We start from the raw sequence: 25,141 nt of genomic DNA on the forward strand, positions 1-25,141 counted from the left end.
TGTAATTCACTATATAAACAAACTGAAAGAAAAAAACATGATAATTTTATTAGATGCATAAAAGGTCTTTGACAAAAGCCATCACCCCTTCATGATAAAAATCCTGGAGAGATTATGGAAACAAGGGACACACCTTAACATAATAAAGGCAAGTTATTGCAAACCAATAGCCAACATCAAATGAAATGAAGAGAAACTCAAAACAATTCCACTAAATTCCACTAAACTTAAAACAATTCCACTAAAGGCTGCTTATTCATTTCCTAGCTTCCCAGACTCCCAGAATAACCACACAGAAACTATATTATTTAAATCACTGCTTGACCAATCACTTAAGTGTATTGCTAGCTAGATCTTACATCTAGTATTAACCCATTTCCGGTATTTTATATTTTACCACGAGGTTCGTGGCCAACATGTTTGTCTTTCGCGGTGGCTCCATGGCTTCTCCTTGACTCTGCCTCCTTTCTCCCAGCATTCAGTTTAGTTTTCCCTGCCTAGCTTTGCTACCCTATAGCTCTACTATAGGCTCAAAGCAGTTCCTTTATTAACCAATGATATTCACAGCATACAGAGGGAAATCCCACAATTAAAATCAGGAACAAGACAAGGTTGCTCACTCTCCCCATATCTATTCAATGTAGTACTTAAAGATTTTATCTAGAGCAGTAAGACAACTAAAATAGAACAAGGAGATACAAATTAGAAAGAAAAAATCCAAGTATCATTATTATCAGACAATATAATAGTATACTTAACTGACACTAAAATTCCAGGGAACTCTGACATCTGATAAACACTTTCAGTAAAGTAACTGGATATGAGATTAGCTCAAAAAAAATTAGTAGCCCTCCCATATACAAATGACAAACAGACTGAAAAAGAAATCATGGGAAAGAACACACTTCACAAAATAGTCACAAATAATATAAAATATCTTGGGATAAATCTAACCAAGCAAGTAAAAAAAACTTTTATGATTAAAAACTTCAAGTCTTTAATAATGAAATTGAAGAAGATATCAGAAGATGGAAAGATCTCCCATGCTCATGGATCGGTAGGATTAACATAGTCAAGATAGCCATTCTACCAAACACAATCTATCAATTCAGTGTAACCCCATCAAAACTTCAACACAATTCTTTACAGATCTTGAGAAAACAATTCTAAACTCCATAAGGAAAAACAAAAAACCAGGATATCCAAAACAATCCTGAAAAATAAAAGAACTGCTTGAGCTGGGAGGTAGTGGTGCACGCCTTTAATCCCAGCACTCAGGAGGCAGAGGCAGGCAGATCTCTGTGTGTTCAAGGCCAGACTGGTCTACAAGACCTAGTTCCAGGACTGGCTCCAAAGCAACACAGAGAAACCCTGTCTCAGAAGAAAAGAAAAAGGAAGGAAGGAAGGAAGGAAGGAAGGAAGGAAGGAAGGAAGGAAGGAAGGAAGGAAGGAAGGAAGGAAGGAAGGAGAGGAGGAGGAGGGAGGGGGAGGGGGAAGGAGGAAATAAAAGAAAAAAGAGAGAAAGAACTTCTGGGGGCTTCACCATCCCTGATTTTAAGCTGTACTACAGAGCTATAGTAATAAAAAAAAACTATGTGGCATTGGCCTAAAAACAGACACATTAACCAATGGAATCTAATTGATGACCCAGACATAAATGTATACACCTGTGGACACCTGATATTTTATAAAGATATCAGAGAAACATGCTCAGAAAAGAGACAGTATTTTCAACAAATGTGCTGGGCAAACTGGATGTCTGCATGTAGAAGAATGCAAATAAGGCCATATCTATCACCCTGCATGAAATTCAAGTTCACGTGGATCAAAGACCTCAACATAAAACTAGATACACTGAACCTGACAGAAGAGAAAGTGAGGGATGATAGTCTTGAATGCACTGGCACAGGAGACAACTTTCTGACAGACCACCGATAGCACAGACACTAAGATCAACAATTAGTAAGTGAGACCTCATGAAACTGGAAATCTTCTGTAAGGCAAAGGACACCATCAATCAGACAAAGCAGCAACCTACAGTATGGGGAGGGGATACTGATTCCACATCTAATAGAAGACTAATGTCCAAAATATATAAAGAACCCAAGAAACTAAGTATCCAAAAAACAAATGATCCAATGAAAAATGCAGGTGCAGGCCTAAACAGAAAATTCTCAATAGAGGAAACTCAAATGACTAAGAAACATTTAAAGAAATCCTTAGCCATCAGGGAAATGCAAAACAAAACATCTCTGAGATTCCATCTTACACCTGTCAGAATAACACGTGACAGCTCATGCTGATAGGGTGTGGAGCAAGGGGAATGCTCCTCATTGCTGGTAGAAGTGTAAACCAGTACAGCCACTATCCAAATCAATATGGCAGTTTCTCCAAAAGTTAGGAATTGATCTTCCTCAAGATCCAGATATACCACTCTTGAGCACATACCCAAAAGATGTTCCAGCCTACCACAAAGATATTTGCTCAACTATGTTCATAGCAGCATTATTCATAAGGGCCAGAGATTGGAAACAACCTAGATGCCTCTCAACAAAAAACAAAAAATGAATAAAGAAAATGTGATACATTTACACAATGGAGTATTACTCAGCTGTCAAAAAAATCATGAAATTTGCAAGCATATGGATGGAACTAAAAAAAAATACTCAGGAAGATAAATATGGTATGTATTCACTTATAAGTGGATATTAGCCATTAAGTAAAGGATAACCAATCTATAATCCATAGACCCGAAGAAGTTGGATAAAGATGGGAAGATGCATGGATCTCTCTGGGAGCAGGGAAATAGAATGGATTTTACAGGTGGACTGGGAGCAGGTGAGGATGGGAACAGAGGAGGGAGATAGAGATCAGGAGATGAGGTAGAGAAAGAGAGTGCAAGCAGAGAGGGCTGGAACTGACCAGCTTTAGGGGCGTGGTAACCTAGTGCAGGGAAAATTGCCTGGAATCTATAAAGGTGATCCTAACAAAGGTTCCTAGTTCTGGGGGACACAGAGTCTCAACTGTCCATCTCTTGTTGCCAGGTGAGGCTGCCAGGGACAGAAATTGGGCTGTACTAACTTGAGTTGTTGGCCAAGGGGGTCCCATGGAAACCCCCAAACAACCCAGGCTGCTGCTAAGACAATGGGTTGCTCTCTGCAAACTGACAGCAGGGCCACATTGCCAAGGACAACACCCACATGACTCTGAACATGGAGAAATCAGGCTGATTCCTACGTGGAGCCTTCACTCCTGCTCTAGTGTCTTTGTTTCAGGAAGGTACTCTGTAGGCTACCAAAAAAGAAACATGAACATCAACCCAGCTGTTGACCACTGTCAACAACTGTCAGTGTCAACAATCACTGAACCTACAATCTGTCCTGCTTGCAAAATATGCTAGAGCAGTGTTGGCACAGAACTTCTGGGGGTAGTCAGCCAATGTCTGATTTGACCCAAAGCCCACTCCATAAGAAGGAGCCCATATCCAACACCGCTAGCATAACCAAGGACCAGAGACCAGATAGCCCAGAGACCTAGGGTAAAACCAAACACTGCTGGCCAAAACAAATTTAAAAGTATCAAGAAAATGATTCCTAACGATATTCTGCTATATTCATAGATCCGTTCTTTATCCAGTCATCATCAGAGAGACTTCCTCTAACAGCAGATGGGAACAGATGCAGAGACCCACAGCCAAGATTGCATGGAGAGTGAGTTCAAATGGGAAGTCTCCATCAAATCCCTCCTCTCAGACCTCTGGCAGAAAAATTTTAGGAGTCAGAAGGTGTGGAGGTGACCAAGAGAAACAAGGCCCTCTGAACCAACTAAGCAGGGCACATATGAGCTCACAGACACTGAAGCAAGAAGCACAGGGCCTACAAGGGTCTACACCAGGTATTTTTATGGTACTCCTGACTGTAAGAAGTGGGTCTCTGATTCTTTTGCCTGCTCTTGGGACTCTTTTCCTCCTGTTGGGTGGTCATGTCCAACTCTGGTATGATTGCTTCTGCTTCTGCTTATTGTATTTTACTTTGTCATGTTTAGTTGTTATCTCTTAGAAGCCTGTTCTTTCTAACGAGAGACAGAAAGGGAGTAGATCCAGAGGGGAGAGGAGATGGGAAGGACCTAGAAGGAATAGAGGGAGGGGAAACTATAATCAGGATATACTGTATGAGAAAAGAATCTGTTTTCAATTACAGAGAGAGAGACAGAGAGACAGAGAGAGAAACAGAGAGAGAAACAGAGAGAGAAACAGAGAGACAGAGAGACAGAGAGAGAAACAGAGAGAGAAACAGAGAGACAGAGAGACAATAACCACAGACATCACAGCCTGTTCTCACTCATTCTGATATAAACTATGCTCATTCACAGCCTTGTCCAGCCAGTAGGGGTCCTGGTAACTGAGGTACCTCTGGCATCTCTTTTCTCTTTTCCCCAGGTTAACAACTTTATTAACATATGCCTACGTCATTGCCAGGCCACCTACCTCCCTAGGATTAGATTCTCCCACTTCTGTGCAAAATTACTGTCTTAGTTTGAGTTTCCTAGAACCACGGCCCAACACGAGGATCTTCTTCATCTGGTTTCTTAGAGTATTGCTCCAAAGGACAGGAGGAGGGAAGCAAGATGGAGCAGAGGAAGGAACTGAGCAAGGCTCTGGACTAAGTGTGATTCTCAAGGAGTACTGATCGTTCCAGAGCTGTTCTCATTCTGGTACAGCAGATCAGTCTGCCTGTGGTTGTTAGGCCCTGACTTTGGTTAGGAGAGGACGCTGACTTTTCTGTAGGGCATATTGAGGACGATTTGGCCAAAGACTGTGCTGTGAAGTGTAGGACAGCTGCGAGCTGAGACTGGGGCAGCAGCATGAAAAGGGGATCTGGCAAAGCACCAAGGGCATCGGTTACAATTACCTTCCCCATAAAGAAGACATATCCAACTGAATCGCATCTTTGGTTAAACCTGTCAGGTGACACCAGTCGTATTGGTTTCTGGAGCCCATCTTCATGCCTGACCACCACAATCTGATTACAATCAAAGCCCCTTTCCTAGAGTCTCCCCACTTCCGTCTCCTCTGGTTTGCCACAAACATGAGGTCAGCTGGTGAGAAGAAGGTATCAACCAGCTTACTACTCTTTCACAATCCATTTCTTTTAGAATAGCAGAGTGTGGTCCAGATTATCTGTATGGAGTGATGCAAGGAGACAGTCAAAGCTTCCCTCACCCATCACTTTGACTCTGGAGATGCTGTCACTGAGGCGCACTTTTCTTCTTCTAGTCCTAAGGGGCTCAGAGGAAGTGACCTGGCACATAAACAGACTGTCGAACTGCCAGGGGTGGCATCAGAGCCCAGTGCCCTCTCATCCCAAATATCTAACTGGGCTTCTAAGAGGGATGGACGTTCATGTGGTCTGGTGGAAACCAGAACATGCTGTGAGCTCTGTCTCTGGGGGTCTTAGAATCATGTCGACATGTTGATCCTAGACCAAGCCAAAGTCTTACACAGGAACTGCAGACTGGAAGCAGAGGAGGTAGCAGACAAGAACAGTCACCACTCAGAGATGACAGTATATGAAAAAATGGCTGGTGGTTTGCATGGGCAAGAAAGACATGTTCCCTAGGGGCCATGTGTGAGCCAGCACCTCTGGTATCAGGTACCATACAGCATTGCCCAAATTGTCATAACCACAGCTTCCGTTTCATAAAGTGTTTCACCAGTCCTAAAGCCACCTTCTTTGAGTTCTCCTGTTCCCCCATTCACAAAACAAGAAGGAGATGAGGGGTCTCCCCACCCAAAACCACCTGCCAGCTTCCAGGGGATCTGAGACTCAAATAAAGATCCACTTTTCTCCTCTAACCAATATACTCCAGAGGAGCCAGGGCGAAAGAAGAAACGGAAAGGCCTCGGTGAGATAGATTAAATCTAAGTAATTCCTCTTAGCCAAGCTGAGAAAGCTTTGAAATGGTTTCAGTGGCTCCACCCTTCCGCTGGCCAAGCTGTTCCCTCATGGAGAGGGGAAGAGCAAAGCGGTCCATTAGTACAGCTTAGACACAGGGAGGGGGAGCTGGAAGGGAGCCATGGAGAGCAAAATGCACCTGTCCGTGTATTCAGAGTGTAGAAGCGTGAGCAGGGAAGCTGGCAAGGGAGCAGAACTCTCTGACGGGAGCCAGCGGGGCCTTGGAGATGTAGATGACCACAGCTCCTGCCACCGAGCAGAGCACCTATCTTGCAGAACATGGATAGAATAACGAGTGAATAAATGAGGAGAAAATGCTAGAGATGCAGACGAAGGTGTGGCTGCCAAAAGCTATCCCACTGAGAGCCGGCCCCTGTTATCTCACCATTTACAGGGGAAAATGCTTCACCGAACAAGGTGGGGTGGGGGCTGTGACATCCCCTAAGCCAGCAGCCTCTCTCACAAGCCAGAGCCCCACCAGCAGCTTACTCAGGAGGTGTGCTGGCTGCCTCCGACATCCTTTAATGAGATGAGATGGCTGAGGGGAAGCAGCTAATTGCATGATGTTTTATTAATCCTTTCTCCATAAAATATTAATTGTGACGTTTCACAAATACAAAGATCTATCTGATTTTAAATGCCTAGGCTTGTGGCCTCTCCAGATGAATATTTGAGGGTTTCCAGTTGAGGGACCAAGGTGACAAGCACAATACTGTACCCTAGAGAGAACAAATGGCAACCACAGAAATCACTAGGATGTCAAAAGCTCCTCCCTTCGTGGGCTGCTCCCTGACTGCTGAATTGCAGGGTGAATTCTAGAGACTAGAACCCAAGGATGGGGTGGGGCAGGTAAAGAAAGAACCATGAGATGCCTCCGCCCCCTTCCTACCTAGCTCTGGAAGGCTGCAGTGGATGGCCCAGCACTGTGGAGCAAGGTCCCAAGCACTGCACTTCCTGGGGGAGTTTCTGCATGAATGAAAGAATTAAGAATGGTTATTCCCTAAGAATTCCCCACAGCCAGGATCCAGCTCTCAAACAGAGACTTGTGCCTTGCAAGCAGGGCAGATAATCCCAGAGCCATAGGGGAGGTTAGCCAGCCTGGTAAAGGGACAAGAAGATAGACCTCTAGAAACCAAAGGGACATAGGGCTGCTGTCTGGCAGGTCCTTAGAAAGTTGAAGGGGTCTCAGTGAACAATGCCACAAAGCTCTACACTAGACCTTGTGGCAAAGCCAGGCTGATGCAGAATGGAACCTGTGACCCTTCCCGTGGACGGTGCACAGGAGACTAGAAAAGGAACCTCCACCTCCTCATGTCTCTGTTTCCGTCATAGGGAAGTAGATATGGGCACACCTCAGAATCAAACCATACACCTGCTTCCCAACCCAAAAGGCGGGGCCACAGCCTAATCCACACTAGAAGAAACAGATTTGAGACTGGGGGCTTTTGAGGTTTTTGTTTTGTTTTGTTTTTTGTTGGTTAGTTTGTTTGTTTGTTTTTTTGCTGTTTTCGCCTCTGGAAGCCCCACAGTTGACTAAGTAAATGGCCACGAAATTCCTCTTTCTCAATAACTTTTTTAAGATGAGAAACACGTTGACACATTTTGAGCATGGAATTTAAAATCTGACAGCCTTGAACTTGAATCCAAGATCAAAAAATTACTATCTAGAACTTAGGAAAAAAAAATAGGATTTGGGCATGCCTTAACCACTCCACACCTGCACCTTCTTGTATTTAGTGTAGCGTGAATAATGTCAAGCTCTCAGAGAGGCTTGGGGGATTCAGAGATCATGGCGGGAGGTGTCAAGTGTTTAAAGCAATGCTGGTCACTTTTTGAATGTGTTATCAGTTGTCACTGATTCTCGCTCAAGTCCTGACATATGCTAAGATGTGATTGCTAAATGAGGTCTCCGCTTGCTCTTAGTTGGAGGACATCTATAGTGCTCACTCCACATGCCGTAATTAAATGCATTTGCCTTAGACTTGACAAACAAATTGATAAATAGTGAAATGGTCGGGATGTAGAGTATTTTGAAACTCAGTGGCCTCAGGGAAACATCTATAAATGTCACTATTATTTCCCAGGATGGCAATGAAGTCAACATACACACCAGGAAGTATTCGTGAAGCCTCTGCTTCCCCAGTGCAGGGGGAGCTGAGGGACAGATGCAAAGATGCAGACAGGAGGACTAGAGAATATTTGCCATCCTCTTGTCTGCTCCCTCCTCTGAGCTCCCATGCCGAGACTGCATGTGCTAATAACGTCTAATGGGCAGCACAAAACAAACACATTGGGCTATAAAAGAAAAGGAAGACATGAGGTTGAGAAGGGGGTAAGAGGGCGAGGGTATTAGGGAAGAGTGAAGCTCTAAACATTATCAAAATACATTATATATATGAAATTCTCAAATAATTAATAAAAGTATTATTTTAAAACATTAATTCTAGCTGGGCAGTGATGGTGCATGCCTTTAATCCCAGCACTCAAGAGGAAGACAGAGGCAGGAGGATCTCTGAATTTGAGGCCAACCTAGTCTACAGAGTGAGTTCTGGAACAGCCAGGACTACACAAAGAAACCCTGTCTCAAAAGAACCAAAAAAAATTAATTCTAATTACATTCTCTAACATTTGCCACATCCCAACTATTCTAAAACCTTTGCATTTTAACTCTTCAGCCTCCTCACTAACCCCTTTGACGTAGATATTGTTACCTACAACGGAAAACTGCAGCACAGACAGAGAGATTACGTGGTTTCCCAAGATCACACAACTAGTAAATGGTTCAGCCAGGATGTACACTCTAACCATTGTGCTACCATTCCTCTGCCTACACAGCTGGTTCTGGTCAGGCAAGGTTACTGACGACGACGACGATGGTGGTATTAATAGCAGATGGCAAACTCCTCATAGGCAGATGAGCCTCCGTGAAGCCTTTGAGAAGACCTAAGCTCTGGGAAGATAATGAGCCTCTATCCCCACACATCACTGAAGTTGAAAATTATAGTGTTCTATGGAAATGCACCATGAATCTTTCCTGTGTGCTGAGTTAAAAGAGCCCTTGGCTGGATGTCATAATTGCAAAACACTAGAAACTAACCAAGCTGAAACTCTGGCAACATTTTCCCATATTCCTGCCCGGCTGGAGACCTAAGTATAGGTTTGATCTGTCTGTAGAAGACAAGGTCCATTCCCCTAAGTATCCCACTGTAGTGGACTTCCAGATGAAAATGCAAGGCGCTAATTAAATGTGAACTTCAGATAAACAATGAATGATTGTTTAGCGTGTAGTATTTAGCTAGACCATGAATTTGTATAAATAACTAAGACAATTTTGCCCTTCAGATATTGGAGGAATGCAGGACAGGGTGGTGAGTGTGGCTTAGGGCAGAAAAACGAGGCTCTTAATAAGGAGACAGAATTGAGCAAACTCAAGATGAGAGCATAAAATACAACAGGCCGGCCCTGCCCAGAAGTGTGTACCTGGTGCCTCGGCAGGAGGGAAGGCATTCCTGGAAGGACAGCCAGCAGGTTTAAAGACCTGAAGGCTAGCAGCGACACGCAGGACAGGACGAGGACACTGAGGACAGCTCTCAACAATTTTGTGTTGATTAATAATGTCATCATCCCAGGATCTAGAAACCATCCAGGAGGCAAACCTCTGGACGCGTCTGTGAGGGAGTTTCTACACTGAGTTCACTGAGATGATAAGATCCACCTTAAATACGGAGGGTACCGTCACATGAGTTAGGGTTCCAGACTGAGAGACAACGCTAGTGACCACTGTCTTCCTGCTTCCAGACTGTGGACACAATGTTACCAGTCTCCTTACCCTGCCGTTGTTGGGGCTTTCCCTCCAGGATAGATGGTATCTTCCAAGCGAGAGCTGGCATCTGCCCTTATTTCCTTACATTTTGTCATGTAAATGTGCCAGTTACAGGAACCAAAGTTGACTGCTATACTTGACTTCTCATTAGCTACGATAGAAACCTGACGGTTTTATCTCCTTGCCAAAAAATTAGCCCACTGGCCCTAGCAAGGTGTACACACACAACCTAGCTGGCACAATCTAGCCAAATGACCTTCTCAGAGTACCCTACCTACCCACCTCCCAATCCCAGCAGGGTGTCCCTAATGGGATTTTCTTCTACTAGGTGGGGTTCTCTAAAAGAGGAAGACTCCGACTCTGCTAACCAAGGAGCCCAGGAAGTGTATGCATGAGACGGCCTCCCACTCTCGTTCTGCTGGACACGTCCAAGCTTCTTCCCTGGAATTTCTCCCCTGCCTATTTCACCTCACATCTCTCTAGCAACCCACACTCTGCCTCACCTCTCAGATGCCCACCCTTGAGACCCAGCACCGGTTTGGCGCAGGTATGGACCATTCAGAGAACCCCAGCCAGCAGTTGTCTCTTCCTTATCTGACATCCCAGTGTTTATTTGGAAGTATGTTCTATGAATAATATCTTTATATATGCTATTAGTATTTGTGTGTATAATAAATGCTATGTAAACTATAGCTATTGTTAGGATTTATAATATCTTTTTCACCAACTAAACAGTAGGGTCATTGAAAGTAAAGATTATTTTTTTTCTTTCTTTTGCATTCCCCCATGGTGACTTGAAAAAAAAATGGCTTCCAAAAGGAATGGCACTATTAGGAGGTGTGGCTTTGTTGGAGTAGGTGTGGCCTTGTTGGAGGAAGTGTGTCACTGTGTGGGTGGGCTTTGAGGTCTTCTATGCTTAAGCTACTCCCAGTGTCACAGGCAACTTCATGTTGCCTTCTGATCAAGATGTAGCCAGCATAATGTCTGCCTATGCACCTGCCATGCACCCTGCCAGGATGATAATGGACTGAACCTCTGAAACTGTAAGCAAACCACCCCCAATTAAATGTTCTCCTTATAAGAGTTACCATGGTTATAGTGTCTTTTCACAGCAATAGAAATCCAAACTAAGACACCCGACCACCACCAGAGAACTCATCTTGGAAATAAGGAAGTACTAGGTGCCCGGAAAATATATCACTGAACCTGCCTGTTTCAAGCTGTTGTGTGGGTGGCACGGGGCAGGGTGGAAGGAGCCGTGGAAATCATTTTCCTCTTGGAAGAGAAGTCACGTTGTCTCAAAGATGTCTTTAAAATGCTGTCCATTGCCCTGGCTCTTTCTGAGGAGTCCACGGTTTATTCCAGGAGAGACTCAGTAATGGATGGAAGGTGTGTTTCTGCTGAGCTAGGGGTTATCATGTTCTCTGCATCCAGGCGCCAGATTGATGGGATATGCCTCTATGATTTATAATACACTAATCTCACTGGAGAGTGAAGCACAATTAATCTTAGAATCTCGCAGCTTGCACTTAACAACTTTAGAACCTTCCCGACGTACTCCGCCTGCATAGCAAGCACCTGTGCTCCCCCGAGACACCCAGACTGGGCACTGACAGCAGACACCCTTCCCTGCAAGCAACAGAAGGCTGTGGCAAGGCTCGTGTTAGACTTTGCATGATATCTCTAGACCATGAGATTTTACGGTAGTGTGTTTGAAGTCACTGTCACAGCGGCACAATGATAGTAAGATAATGAAGCATGTATGAAGGGAACTTCTGACAGACTGGAAATCCAGTATCTTTTCTTAGTCTGGGTGTTGCTGGGATCCAGAAAGCAAGATGCTCCACCAGAAAAGGCTGATATTACAAGATCCGTGTGCTGATGTCCTTTATTTTCTCTTTATATATATAACTCGAGCAATCGCTTTCTGAATTCTAAGCCTCTACCAAATTCCACGAAGAGCCTTAATAGGCAAGTTCAGGAACCTCTATGAGGAGGGCACCTAACAAACATCTGCTTACAAGATGAGAAAAACAAAGTGGTCAGTGTGGCCCAAGCATCCCCCTCTTGTAATGGAATAACCACATTTTCATATAATACAGTCATAGGAATCACTAGTCTCTGATCATTTGCACAGTTGGGTTTTGAAAGGTCGTATAGAGCAGGAAAGGTGGTATCATGCATGTGAATTTCATTTCAAAGTGACCCAGAAACAAAGCTTTAGCGTGTGCGGTCTGGCACCGAGCCAACCAAACAACTCACCGGGATGCTCTGAGTTGCCAAGGCCGAGGGGAGCCCCCTGTTGTCTGGTTTGTCATTCCCTTCACTGCTGAGTGGGAAACACTCTCCCAGCACCCTCCAGTCTCAGGTCTTTAGTTCTTCACATCAGGAAAGAACACTGGTAAACAAAATTAGGATTAACTGAAGGGCTTCTGGTATAAACATGACTGCATAGATCACGTCATATCTTCATTTTCTCCATAAAATTACAGGAAAAGAAAAAGGGAAAGTGAGGGGGGGATACACAAGCTCCATTTTCAGCGAAACAAGGAATGAAATATAACTTTCAACCCCCACCCCCCCCCCAAAAAAATGTGCTTAAAAGTTGACAGAAACTTCCTGGAAAGAAAAGACTGAGTATTGGCAGAGGCCGCTGGTTCATTTCCCAGCCGCCCTAACTCAAAATAATCACACAGAAACTATATTATTTGCAATACTGTTTGGCCAATAGCTTAAGCATATTTCTGGCTAACTCTTATATCTTAAATAAACCAATTTCTATTAACCTGTGTATCAGCACATGGTTATGGCTTACCAGCAAGGTTCTAGTGGGCTCCAGAAGAGGCGACTGTCTCCTGTGGCGGGCAGCTATATAGCTTCTCACTGACTCTGCCTACTCTCTCTATATAGCTCTTCCAGCCTGGCTAGATTCTATTAAGTCATTGGTCAAAAGCAGCTTCTTTATTAACCAGTGGCAATAAAACATATTCACAGCATACATCACCTCTCACCTCAACTGAGGGAGACTGTGATGGCAGATCTGAGTTCAGGGAGAGAATCTCCTGAAGGTCAGGGCTCACCTAGAAGTCTGTAAGTTTTTTTTCATTTCTTTACAAGAAGCAGGAAACCAGAACTTGGGGCGAGGGTAGAACATTACAATGTATTTTAAGTCCTTAAGAGTAAGGCCATAGGAAAGCCCATGGTCTAAAATCTCCGCTGCAACAGAAACAAAATGCAACCCTCGAGTGTGATCCCTGGTTTCCTAACAGCCATGTGTTGGCTAGTTTCATATGTCAGCTTGACCAGGTTAGGGATTCCCCAGATAGTCGCTCTTTCTAGTGGTGTCTGTGAGGATGTTTCCAGAAGACAGCAGCATCTGGACCATCAGACCCTCCTCACCAATGTGGTGGACATCATCCAAGCCACTGGGGGCTACTTAGATCAAAGAGATGAAGGTAGGGAGAATTCTCTGCCTTTTCCTATAAGAGCCCCAGGTTCCCAGAACTCTGGGACTTACATTGTGGCCCTGCAGGTTCCCAGGCCTTTGGCCTCCAGCTGGCTTCTCTGGCTCTCCAGCACGCTGGAAGAACAGTATGGGCCTTCTCCGTCTCCGACACCAGTGAGCCACTCCAAGTTAGCCCCCGCCCCATCTCTAGCTACCCTATTGACTCTCCTCGAGAGAACCCTATGTACCAAGCAAGTCATCCATTTTAACACTGTTTTAATCACAACCCAATGGAGCCAAACTATTTTACTTTTTCATGCAAGTTTATATCATACTTTCAACATATTATAAGTCTAGGAATTTTAACAAGTAATTGTTAAAAACCCAGTGAGATACTACATATTCCTTTTTTATTTCTTTTGTGTTCAGTCTCTTAAGCCCTGCGTGCACAGTTACAACTTATCCCAGTTCATGCCGACCGTATTTCAGGTGCTTGCAGCCGAACATGGTATTGGAAAACTCTTGACTATCATTGGGTTTCATTCAATAGAAATAGACAATATAAGCTCTGCCTGGATTTTTTTTCCAGAGAAGTAAAAAGCACAAAAGGGCAATTTAAGAAGCATTTATCTATCCTTGAGGTAGGGGCGTAACTGTTCTGCCTCAGTAGTCCAGGCACTAGCTTTATTTTCTGCCTCACTGGTGTCTACTCAGGACCTGACAAAGAGTCCCTTGGTAATTGGATTGCATGAAGTAACTAACAAAGCACCAGCACAGAGAATTGTCTGGATCTGTAAAATAAGTTAAAGAAGAGTCGAGATGGATGTGAAAGTGAGAGCCTGGGGTCTAGCAAAAAGGGGGCCTGAAGGTTGAGAGGTGGGGACGAATGGGGATCTGGTGATGTGAGGGATGACTGTCCCTTTGCAGGTGACTAAGGTACCGGGGCTGCTGAGCTCAGAGGGTAACCAGAGCACAGCAAACACCAGTTACCGGGAGGCGCCAGGCTTTTTATAACCCACTGAACCTGGAGTGGACATAGTAAAAAGATGTGATATCAGCGATGACCTCAGTGCGTATAACGACAAAGGGGAAACTCAAGTTCATGCGTGCATTTCAAACCTTGGGTGTTTCAAATGGATAGGAGGGGCAGCCAGAGATGAAGAAGGCAGTTTGGAAAGGACATGAGAAGCCAGACTTTCAATAGCCCCCTATTTATGGAAGTGGACGGGGCTCCTCCACTAACAGGGTCCTGGTCACACTGTTTGCATTTCGTGAGTCAGTTGTATTCTCGGGGGACCTGGGAGGGAGGCTGCTCAGCAAAAGCAGCTGCTTTCACTTTAAACAGATTTAGATCAAAGCCTGAAGCAAGCAAGCTCTCCGCGTGACACCGCTAATGAAGAAGAAAGTCTCTCAACAGCGCAAAGAAAATATAATGAAAATAAAAGATTTTGACACTCATCCAAGAAAGGCTCGCTCAACTCTTTTCACATTTTCTGTGAGATTGTGTGTCAAGGACAGGAAATGTCAGGGGTAATGAGTGAATGGAGCGTGGCCATTTCAGCATTTGAGCATGCTCAGTGAGTTGGCCATGGTGGGGACTGTGGCCTTCAGACCCGAAATAACAGTCTCTTAAATTACATAGCTTGGCTGCTCATGCAGAGTTCAAAAACTCCTCTCTAGGGGAGAGTGAGGGCCAACTGTTAGTTCCTGTGACTGAGGATACAGAGAACCAAGTTCTCGGGATCACAATAGGCATTTCAAGGAAGTCCCAGACTGGGTGTGGGCACACCTGTAACCCCAGCACATAGGAGGCTGAGGCAGGAAAACTGCTAGTGGGGGGCCAACCTAGGTTAGACACCAAGACTGTCTCAAAAAAGAAAAACAAAGTGCTACTACGAGTACTTTCTCTAAGCCTTTGTGTGGTGGTTTGAATGAAAATGGACCCCATAAGCTCACAGGGAGCGGAACTATCGGAAGGCGTGGCCTTGTTGGAGTAGGTGTGGCCTTATTGGGGGAAACGCTTCACCGGGAATGGGCTTTGAGGTTTCAAGTGCTCACACCATGCCCTGTGGCTCTCTTCCTCTTCCTGCTGCCTGCCACCATGCTCTCCCTCCCTCCCATGATGACAATGGACTAACTTCTGAACTATAAGCCAGACCCAATTAACTGTTTTCCTTATAAGAGTTGCTGTGGCCATGGCGTCTCTTCACAGCAATAAAACACTAAGCCACCTTGCAGGAGCTCCTTAAGCCAAGAAGGCTAAACAACATCAATCTGATTTAACAGAAGAAAAAGCTGAGACCCTGAGAGAATAAGCAATTTACTCCGGTACACCACTTAGTCTGTCCATAAGTGAAGAAAACTAATCCCTAAAGGGGGAATAGATCCAGACAAAACCAGGAAAGACAAGAGAAATGGGGCTTGGGAGTACCTGAACCCCAGGGCTCTGCAACCATCATCATCTCTCTCTGCCTGGCATCTCTGACTCTTTGTTCTCTCAGTCAATCTGCCTTAGTGGCTCTGAGCTCTTAATCCTTTTAGCCTCACGCCTACTGAGGAAAGAATGTCTTTTACCAAGGCCAGTCCATGGGACTTGGAGACACAATCAGGTTGGCCAAAGTGAGCAACAACTCCAGTCATGACCACAAAGAAGTCAGCCTGGCCAACAGCTTCATCCCCTGTCATGTGGATGTGTTCTGTGTTTCCAGACAAGAAGACAGGAGCAGGTGCCAGGCAACCAAAAATAACAGCCATCACAGTCGGTGTCAGGAAGGACACAGCCAACTGGAATTAAGGGTAGACCTTGCAGGTTGGCCCTCGGCCATTATTATTGATTCAACAAGTATGTATTACAGTTGCTGTCCCCCGGTGAACAAACACATATACCCTATCGAGAAGGCAGACAACACACAGGATAAACAAGTGATGGAAACCAAAGGGGTGAAGTGGCAAAGAATATCGGGCAGCTATTCAGGTGTGGGTTTTAGAGAACATTCGCAGAGGAAGGAGCCAGGGAGAGTGAAGACAAGACTGCCCTAGGCTCAGGGACAAGACTAGGCTTGCAGAGGGTCTGAAATGGAATAAGAGCAATCCAGATGACTCACAGCAGAGACAAGGAGAGAGCAAAGATCTGAGTCTGGGTACAAGCAGGACCAAGTCAGGAGGGAACTGACGATTTACTCTCAAACATTACAAAGTCACTCACCTGTCTTTAAGCCTCAGAGTCCTGTGAAGTGAACTGGGCAGGTAGCTAGATAGTGAGGTTACTTCCAGGGAGAGGGAAGATTAGGGTTAAGCAGTTTGAACATGGTGGGGCTACGGGATAGCCACTGTGGATAACTGAGAAGGATACGGAGAGTTACGTCTGGATTTCTTAGGTAGAAATTTCAAAGACACCAAATACAACCAGGCCTGGCAGTATGTGTCTATAATCCCAGCTACTCAGAAGAGTGAGGCAGAAAGAGTGAAAATTCAAGGCCAGCCTGAGCTAAAGAATGAGTTCAAAGCTGTAGCCTAGTGAGACTGTCAAAATGAAACAATTGAAAGAGAGCTGATAATGGAGCCTGGTGTCTGAGCACCCGCCTCCTGTGTTCAAAGTCCTAGGCTCCACCCCCAGTTCTGCAAAAACAAAACAGAAAGAAAGAAAGAAAGAAAGAAAGAAAGAAAGAAAGAAAGAAAGAAAGAAAGAAAGAACACAAGAAATAAAGCCAACATTGAAAGCAGGGAGCATCCATGAAACAAACTATGGTGACAGTAGAGAGATTGAAGAATAAGATTTAAAACTGCTATGAGATGGACTGGAGCCTAGCCCAACAGTCATCAGAGAGGCTTCATCTAGCAACTGATGGAATCAGACACAGAGACCCATAGTGAAACATTAGGCATCGCTCAGGGAATGCTGTAGAAGAGGGGGATGAAGGATTGTAGGGACAAAAGGGTCAAGGGCATCACACGAAAAGCCACAGAATCAACTAACCTGGAGTTCACTTCCTGTTGCCTTCTGATCAAGTTGTAGCCAGCTCCGTGTCTGCTTCGCCGCCATGATGATCACGGGCCAAACATCTAAACTAAATGCCCCTCCTAGCCGGCCGCCACAGGATGGAGGGCTTCATGGACTCAGGGACACAGACGGACACTATGGTGGTGCTGTCCTTGGCTCAGGCTGCCGTGCTGGGCCTGGTCTCAGAGAATGAGCTCTTTGGAGCCACCATAAGTGCTGAGGCCTTCTATCCAGACCTAGGGCCAGAACTGTCTGGGACAGCCGTGGGGGAGCCGGGACCACCAGGACCCGACATCTATCAGCTGGCCTGTAATGGGCGAGCCCTGGAAGAGCCCCTGGAAGAGGAGGTGCTGGAGGTAGAGGCAGCCTTTGAGAAGCACACCCGGAGGAAGACGCGGCCCCCCATGCGGCTGGTACCCAAGATCAAGTTTGAGAAAGCGGAAGAGGAAGAGGAACAGGAAGTGTATGAGGTATCTGTGCCTGGTGGCAACAAGGACCCAAGCCCCGCAGAGGCTCCTGCCGAGGTGGCCGGTGGCAGCTGCGAGGCCCTGATGCAGAGCAGTGCCGTCAAGATGATCGATCGACCTCAGCGCCTTCAGCCGCAAACCCCGGACGCTCCGGCACTTGCCTCGAACTCCGAGGCCAGAGTTGGACATGGCACACTTCGATCCTCCTTTCCCCAACCCAACCCGGGACAGCTTCCCCGAGCCCAGCATGGCACTACCTGGACCAGAGACTTTGCCCACCGAATGTGGTTTTGAGCCGCCCCACCTGGCCCCCCTCCTGAGCAGTCCTGACCCTCCCCCCATGACATCGCCGGAACTCGTCAAACCAGAGCAGGGCTTCGTGTGGCAGGAGTCCAGTGAGTTCGAGGCCGACCCGGTAGGCTCCACGGTGGAGCGGCACAAGAAGGCACAGCTGGACCGGCTGGACATCAACGTGCAGATTGATGACTCTTACCTGTTGGAAGCAGGTGACCGCCAGAAACGCTGGCAGTGCCGCTTGTGCGAGAAGTCCTACACGTCCAAGTACAATCTAGTGACGCACATCCTGGGCCACAACGGCATCAAGCCGCACTCGTGTCCGCACTGCAGCAAGCTCTTCAAGCAACCCAGCCACCTGCAGACGCACCTGCTGACGCACCAGGGCACACGGCCCCACAGTGCCAGGTGTGCCACAAGGCTTTCATTTTCACTCAGACCAGCCACCTCAAACGCCACATGCTGCTGCACTCCGAGGTCAAGCCCTACAGCTGTCACTTCTGCGGCCGCCGCGTCGCCTACCCCAGCGAGCTTAAGGCCCACGAGGTGAAGCACGAGAGTGGCCGCTGCCACGTCTGTGTCCAATGCTGCCTAGACTTCTCCGCCCTGACCCAACTCAAGCGCCACCTGGCCCTCCCACCAGGGCCCTACCCTCTACCAGTGCCTCGAGTGTGACAAGTCCTTCCACTACCACAGCCAGCTACAGAACCACATGCTCAAGCACCAGAACGTGCGGCCCTTCTTGTGCACGGAATGCTACATGGTGTTCAGCCAGATCCACCACCTCAAGCAGCATTCCCTCAACCCACAAGGGCATGAAGGAGTTCAAGTGTGAGGTGTGTGGCCGAGAGTTCACCCTGCAGGCCAACATGAAGCGCCACATGCTGATCCACATCAGCGTCCGGCCCTACCAGTGCCGCATCTGCTTCAAGACCTTTGTGCAGAAGCAGACGCTCAAGACCCACATGATTTGTGCACTCGCCCGTGAAGCCATTCAAGTGCAAGGTGTGTGGGAAGTCCTTCAACCGCATGTACAACCTTCTGGGCCATATGCACCTGCATGCAGGCAGCAAGCCACTCAAGTGCCCCTACTGCTCCAGCAGGTTCAACGTCAAGGGAAACCTGAGCCGGCACATGAAGGTCAAGCATGGCATCATGGACATCAGCCTGGACAGCCAAGACCCCATGATGGAGCTGGCAGGCCCCGACCCCTCTGAACTTGACAGCCAACAGGAGATGGAGGACTTCGAGGAAAACACCTACACCTACACCAGTGTGGACACCAGCACGGAGGCCAGCGCCCTCACTGAGCAGGCCATGAAAGAAATGGCCTACTACAATGTGCTATAGCAGGCCCGCTGAGTGGGCGGGGAGGGCACAGGGTGAGACCCACGTCCTGAGGCCTGCACCTCTGCAGCCCAGAACCAAGCTACTGCCCGCTGCCCACCCCCCCCACCCCCAGTCATTTGCACCACTAGGGACCTTTAGACCAAATGGAGACTGTACTACTGTCCTTGCAGGGAGCTGGGCGCAGACCTAGGCATCCCGGTGAGGGAAAGGTAACCAGGAGGCCCAGCTCTGGTTCTCCTTGGCCTGCTGCTGTGGATGGGTAGGGGAAATGCTAGTGAGGTCTCTTACAGGCATGGGGGCACAGACTTAGGTGTCTTCTCCAAGCTGCCTCAGGCCCATGGGGGTGCCTGAGGAAGAGAATGCTTGAGCCAGGTCTCCTCTCTCTTCTACACTGACTCTGGCCTTTAAGGACATCTGAGCTCCTACACTGGTCAGCACTGCCCACCCCAATCCTGCTCAGACCCAAGAACCTCTTCCCTTCCCCTGTCACTCAACAGCCAGGCAGGGCACTCTGCCTTCTACCTCCTGGGCCTCCCCTTGCTCCATCCAGACATGCATGCGGCCCCAGCCCTGGCCCTGCCTGTAGGAGAGCTGGGGAGCCCAGCCTCCAGAGCCCCCTCCCAGCCAGCCGGCAGAGCACGCTCATCCTCAGCCCTGTTGGGAAGAGCATCCCCAATGTGCATTTCGGTGAACTTCATCCAGTTCTGTCCTCACCAAACAAAATCAGGACGCGTCTTGTAAATCAGGACGCGTCTTGTGTCTGGCATACATTAACAAGGACAGGTTGAGCCAAGGGGAAGGGCAGGGTGACATCCCTGGGACCAAGAGGAGGACTAGAACGGTTTTTGTTTTTGTTTTTATGAGCAAGCAGGTATTGTACGGAGTGGGTGAGTTGAGGCTCAGCAGGCTCCCAGGGAAGGGCATATCTAAAAAGGAAATTGAAAACCATAGACGGGGGAAGGGGAGGATTCAGTTTTGGGCAAGTGAGGATATTTTAAAGGTAATTTTCTAACTCTCTTGTCTGTTATCTTTGATGGAACAATAGAGAGGCAAGCCGAAGCTTTCCTGTGTGCTGTGCACTCCCAGCTTCCCTAAAGCAGCCAGGCATGGTATACTTGGACCCAGGAGGGACCCATGATCTGTGTGACCCGTGCCCTGGCCCTAGGAGGTGTGTCACTAGCTGTGGGGGCCTCAGATGGCTAAAGCAGGAGGGAAGGAGTCAGAGAGCCTACCAGGCCCTCTCCAGCCATCCAGGGAACCAAGGTCTCTGACTCCATGCGGCCAGCTGCCCCCTCTCACCTGCCCACTCTCCTCCCAGGTAGTGACAAACACATTCAGAAACTCCAGAGCACCCTAACTCTGCCCATAAATCCCAAGGCCCCTCAGGGGAGGAGCAGGCAGGGCCAACCCTGAAAAGGCACAGATGAAGCCACCAGCTTTGGCTGAAAAACCAAGAGGGGGGACCCAGCTGGGGTGGAAGGTGCTGATCTCAAGTGCGACTGCCCCCAAGCCTGTGTCCCTAAGTGAGACACCAAGCCAGGCCTCAGGGTAACTGTTCCAAAGCGGAGGCAAGGTGGACACACTGGCCCACGTGTGGTTTCCCAAGGCTCCCCAGCCTCCCAGGTGCCCACCATGATGACCCTCAGGTGTCAGTGATTTGGCATCACTGTACAAGACATTTCTCCTGCTGAGCAGAAGGCATCACCCCTGCAAACTACCTCTTCCCACAATGACTTTCTCCCCTGGTACCAAAAAGCACCCTGTACCTCCTCCTCCTGCCAGTGCGGTGCCTTGGTCTTGGAAACGTAAGGGAGAAGTCTGGCCTAGGTGGGGTCTCTCATTGCCTCCCAGCCCGCCATTGGCACAACCCTCTGAGGGGTACCATGCTCATAAAACCCCCGGCCCTATGCCTTGTGCCTGGGCCATGTAGTACTTGTGCAAGGTACTACACAGCGCACAGTTGGAGCTGGGGGCGGTCCTGGCAAGGCTCTGGCCTCACCTCTCCCGGCCTTCTGGAAAGGGTAGCTCAAGCCCTGGTCGGATTCCACTCTGACTTGTTGACATGTACACAAACCAACTGTTTAGACAACACTTGTGCAGAGCCCTACTGTGTTTATGTTCCTGTTTAAAAGAGAAGTTTACTTAGCAATAATTATAAATAAATGGATATTCTTTAGCGAAGAAAAAAAAATCAACTAACCTGGGCTCATAGGAACTTACAGAGACTGAACTTCCAATCGGGGAGCCCGCATGAGACTGACGTAGGCCCTCAGCACATGTCTGACAGTTGTGTAGCTTGGTCTTCTTGTGGGAGACCTAACAGGGGGAACAAGGGCATTCCCTGTAGGTGGACTTTTCTTTTGGGGCTGCCAACTCACACACAAAAAAAGACACAGAGATTTATTATTAATTATAAAAGCTTGGTCTTCGCTTAGGCTTGTTTCTAACTCGTTCTTATAACTTAAATTAACCCATAATTTTTAACCTATTTTCTTCCACCTATCTATTTAAATCACCTTGTCTCCATTATTCCACATCTGGCCAGCAACTCTGCCTTTCTTCTTCCCAGAGCTCCTCCCGAAGTCCCACCTATAATCTCCTGACTAGCTATTGGCCATGTAGCTTTTTATTAAACCAACCACAGTGACACATCTTCACTGTGGGAGCCCATTTGTGACTCAGTTTCCATCTGGAGTCCATCTGACTTCTAAGTCACTTGAGCTCAAGCTTGCCTGCTCTGCATCATTCCAATAACCTTGAGGGCCGGGGGAGACTTCTGGTTTAGCCGTGAGAAAAGAACACTCTATCTAGTAGACAGTCTACTGCTGACGACAAGCCTCAGGAACATCCAGATAGAAAGTGAGGCTGCTTCCGAGCAGCAAGCACATGATGGAGAGGAGGCTGCTCACTCAAGGACAGGATGGTCTTGTGGTTAGACACCGACTGACCATCTGTGCTGTGCTTTGTTTTGCTTTTGTATATAAGCAAGTTCTGAAATAAACTCTTGGCTGTTTGGCTGCTTGGTTTGACCAACTAGCTGCCAGACAGACCTCCCGATTCTACCTTGTCTTCTGTCTCAGTTTCTTTCATCTGACTTTCCTTTGGCCTTGAGGATCCCCTCCCCAGGAACCCTAGCCGACACTATAGGAGCAGGCTCCTACACTTCACTTAGTGTAAAGACATATTCCACAAAAAATCCCCCTTTTGTCTAAATAAAAAAGAAAGGTTTTAACTGTAACCCATTAAAACTATATACAATAAGAACAATTATCAGGTAAGAATTACATTTACAATGTCTAGTCCATTTGCATTTGGAAAATTTAGAGAAAATACTCCATTATTTATCCATCTTACACTGAAACCATTTGTCATAAGTTGTATTTTCATCCTAAAAATATCTTTTAGACCTTAAAACATCTTTTTAGACAAACAACTTAAGCTTTTAGGTTTCTCAGCCTAATAAACTTTACATCTCTTATGTATGTTTCTTTTCTGAATTTGGTAACAAGGAAAACAGTAAAACTATAACTACCTGTGCTTCAATCCCCATCAGAGACCCAAGAAGATTAATATATTACTTGAGTAAACAGGGAGTGCAAAGAAAGCAACTTCCAAAACTACAGAAATGACGGAGACAACTGTTTGCCTGGAAAGTCACCCAAGTTTCCCCTGTAATGTTGGGGCATCCATCTTCAACCCACAGGACTAGAATATCTGACAGACTTTTCTGTGAAGCAGGAATTTTGGAGGACTGTCCCACCTTGTCTAGTCAAAGTTCAGCAGTCTTATTCCTTTGTGCACTGCTTATCCTGTTCGTAACATACTGTCAGCAGTCAAGGCAAGGGCAGTTTCTTGCCCAAATGGCAAGTTTGTGAAAGCAAACTCCATATGGAGGTCCTTCAGTTCCCATTTTCCTTTTTTAAGTTATATTAGTGCTGCCAGGAGCAGCTGTGTCCTGCTGTCATGAAAAGACTTATGTTATTAAAACACCAAAATTTCATATTCTGTATGTCTCTAAAGTATTTGAAGACCACCTATCTATTTAAAATATGTCTCTGATTTGCCACGGACCGTCCCTCTTGGAGACCGCTATCCACGGGAGAACAGGGTGAAGGATAGGATAGCCAGGATACGACGCAAGGGAATTGACAGACAGACACACTGTGTAGTGAAAATCTGCTGCAATTTTACTTCTGTAAAGCTTCAGTTTTTGTACAAAACAGATCAAAGGACTTGGCAGGCTCACTGCATCACCCCACTCAGGGTTCCAGACATAAATCAAGGCTAAGCATAATCAAAATAGAGCTCCTTCTACGTGCTCAAAATGTTGACAAGGACTTTTAGTTTTGTCTCTTAGAATTCTCTCACACCATTATTTACATTCTACCGTGGGAGACTAGTTCTCAGGGTCCTGTGTTTAGCTTCCCATTTATATAGTTTTTTATTCTTTGCTCCATATTCCCTAATAGTTTTCTCATTTTCTCAGGATAGTTCCTATACCAATATATTAAAGCTGGTCTCATGTTTTCAATAATTTCCTTTCTTTCCTTCTTACTATAAAGACACCAGGGCTTCTGGGATCTAACTAATTTTTCCATAAAGGGGAATTTTCTCTAACTCTCCTTTTCTATCTAAATCTGATTCACTATGACGATTCCCTCGTAACATATCAACTTTAGCCGCTTCTGTTTCATAATTAATAAAGTTTCCCAGGCTCATGTGGCATGGGGGCATACTTCAGTTCCTCAAGGACTGCTTTAATGAACGGTGGAGCCGAGCCAAGAACGTACTTTGATCTATTAGTAAGAGGTCAGCTATAAACAAGAAAATTAAGAAATACAGAGAAAGATCAAGCAAGGTGTCAGGAGGGCTCGCTCTCAGGGCCATCTCCAGATACGAGATCTGCCTATGGCATCAGGTCCTATCTCGACCACTGATTGCCAGGGGGACCACCTGGGGCTTCGCTCCAAGAAGCTCTAACCCCAATCCTTCAGCAGGCAAAAGCCAGCGCAGAGGCATTTTGTCACTACACGGCAGTCACTGCTGTGGACGTGGCACTGATTGACCTTAAAAACATACCTAACATGACTATAAGTTTGTTATAGATGACATGCATTTATTATCCTAGCTTGTAATAATAACTTTTGAGAACTAGAAATGTACATTACTTTGTTAAATGAGCTGTATAGGTACAATACCTTAAATAAGAATAGAAGCCTATATTCAATATGATCTAACAAAAATAATTTTAAATTTGTATCAATATACAAAAATCTATACCAGTGTAAAATATTTAAGACTAGTAGTTGCTTTTTTAGTTTAAAAGCAGATTTGATAATCTACCCTTTTATCTTAGCATTTCTATGTCCCCCTTTCTCTTTTCAGAATGAGATCTCTGAATCTAATCTCCTTTGTTCATTTTTTTTTCCTGACCATTACTAATAATGGATTGTAACCACTCTCCCTAAACAATGGCAACTATCCATATCACACTGAATGACCAAAAACCACCCACCCCACCTCTTGGGAATGTGAGTGTCATGTTCTCTAGACAGCTTCCTGTCTCCCTGACTCCTTTACTGGCTTTTGGAACCCTATTCCTCATACTAGGTTGCCTTGCCCAGCCTTAATACATGGGGAGGTGGAGTGTGCTTAGCCTTACTACAACTTAATAAGCCATGTTTTGTAGCTATTCATGAGAGGCTTGCCCTTTTTTGAATAGAAACAGAGGAGGAGTGGATTGGGGGCAGGGAGGTAGAGGAAAGGTGGCAGGGAGGGACTGGGAGGAGAGGAGGAAAGGGAAACTGT

The 25,141-nt window shown here is 46.4% G+C and overlaps 1 pseudogene; it reads left to right on the forward strand.

The window, feature by feature from the left end:
* The first annotated feature begins 17,320 nt into the window (after window positions 1-17,320).
* On the forward strand, window positions 17,321-19,422 carry LOC126510669 (zinc finger protein 710-like; annotated as a pseudogene).
* Window positions 19,423-25,141: the final 5,719 nt, after the last annotated feature.

The sequence above is a fragment of the Alexandromys fortis genome, unplaced genomic scaffold, assembly GCF_014885135.2.
Source record: "Alexandromys fortis isolate MF-2015 unplaced genomic scaffold, M_Fortis_MF-2015_v1.1 scaffold_85, whole genome shotgun sequence".
In the NCBI taxonomy this organism is placed as follows: Eukaryota; Metazoa; Chordata; class Mammalia; order Rodentia; family Cricetidae; genus Alexandromys; species Alexandromys fortis.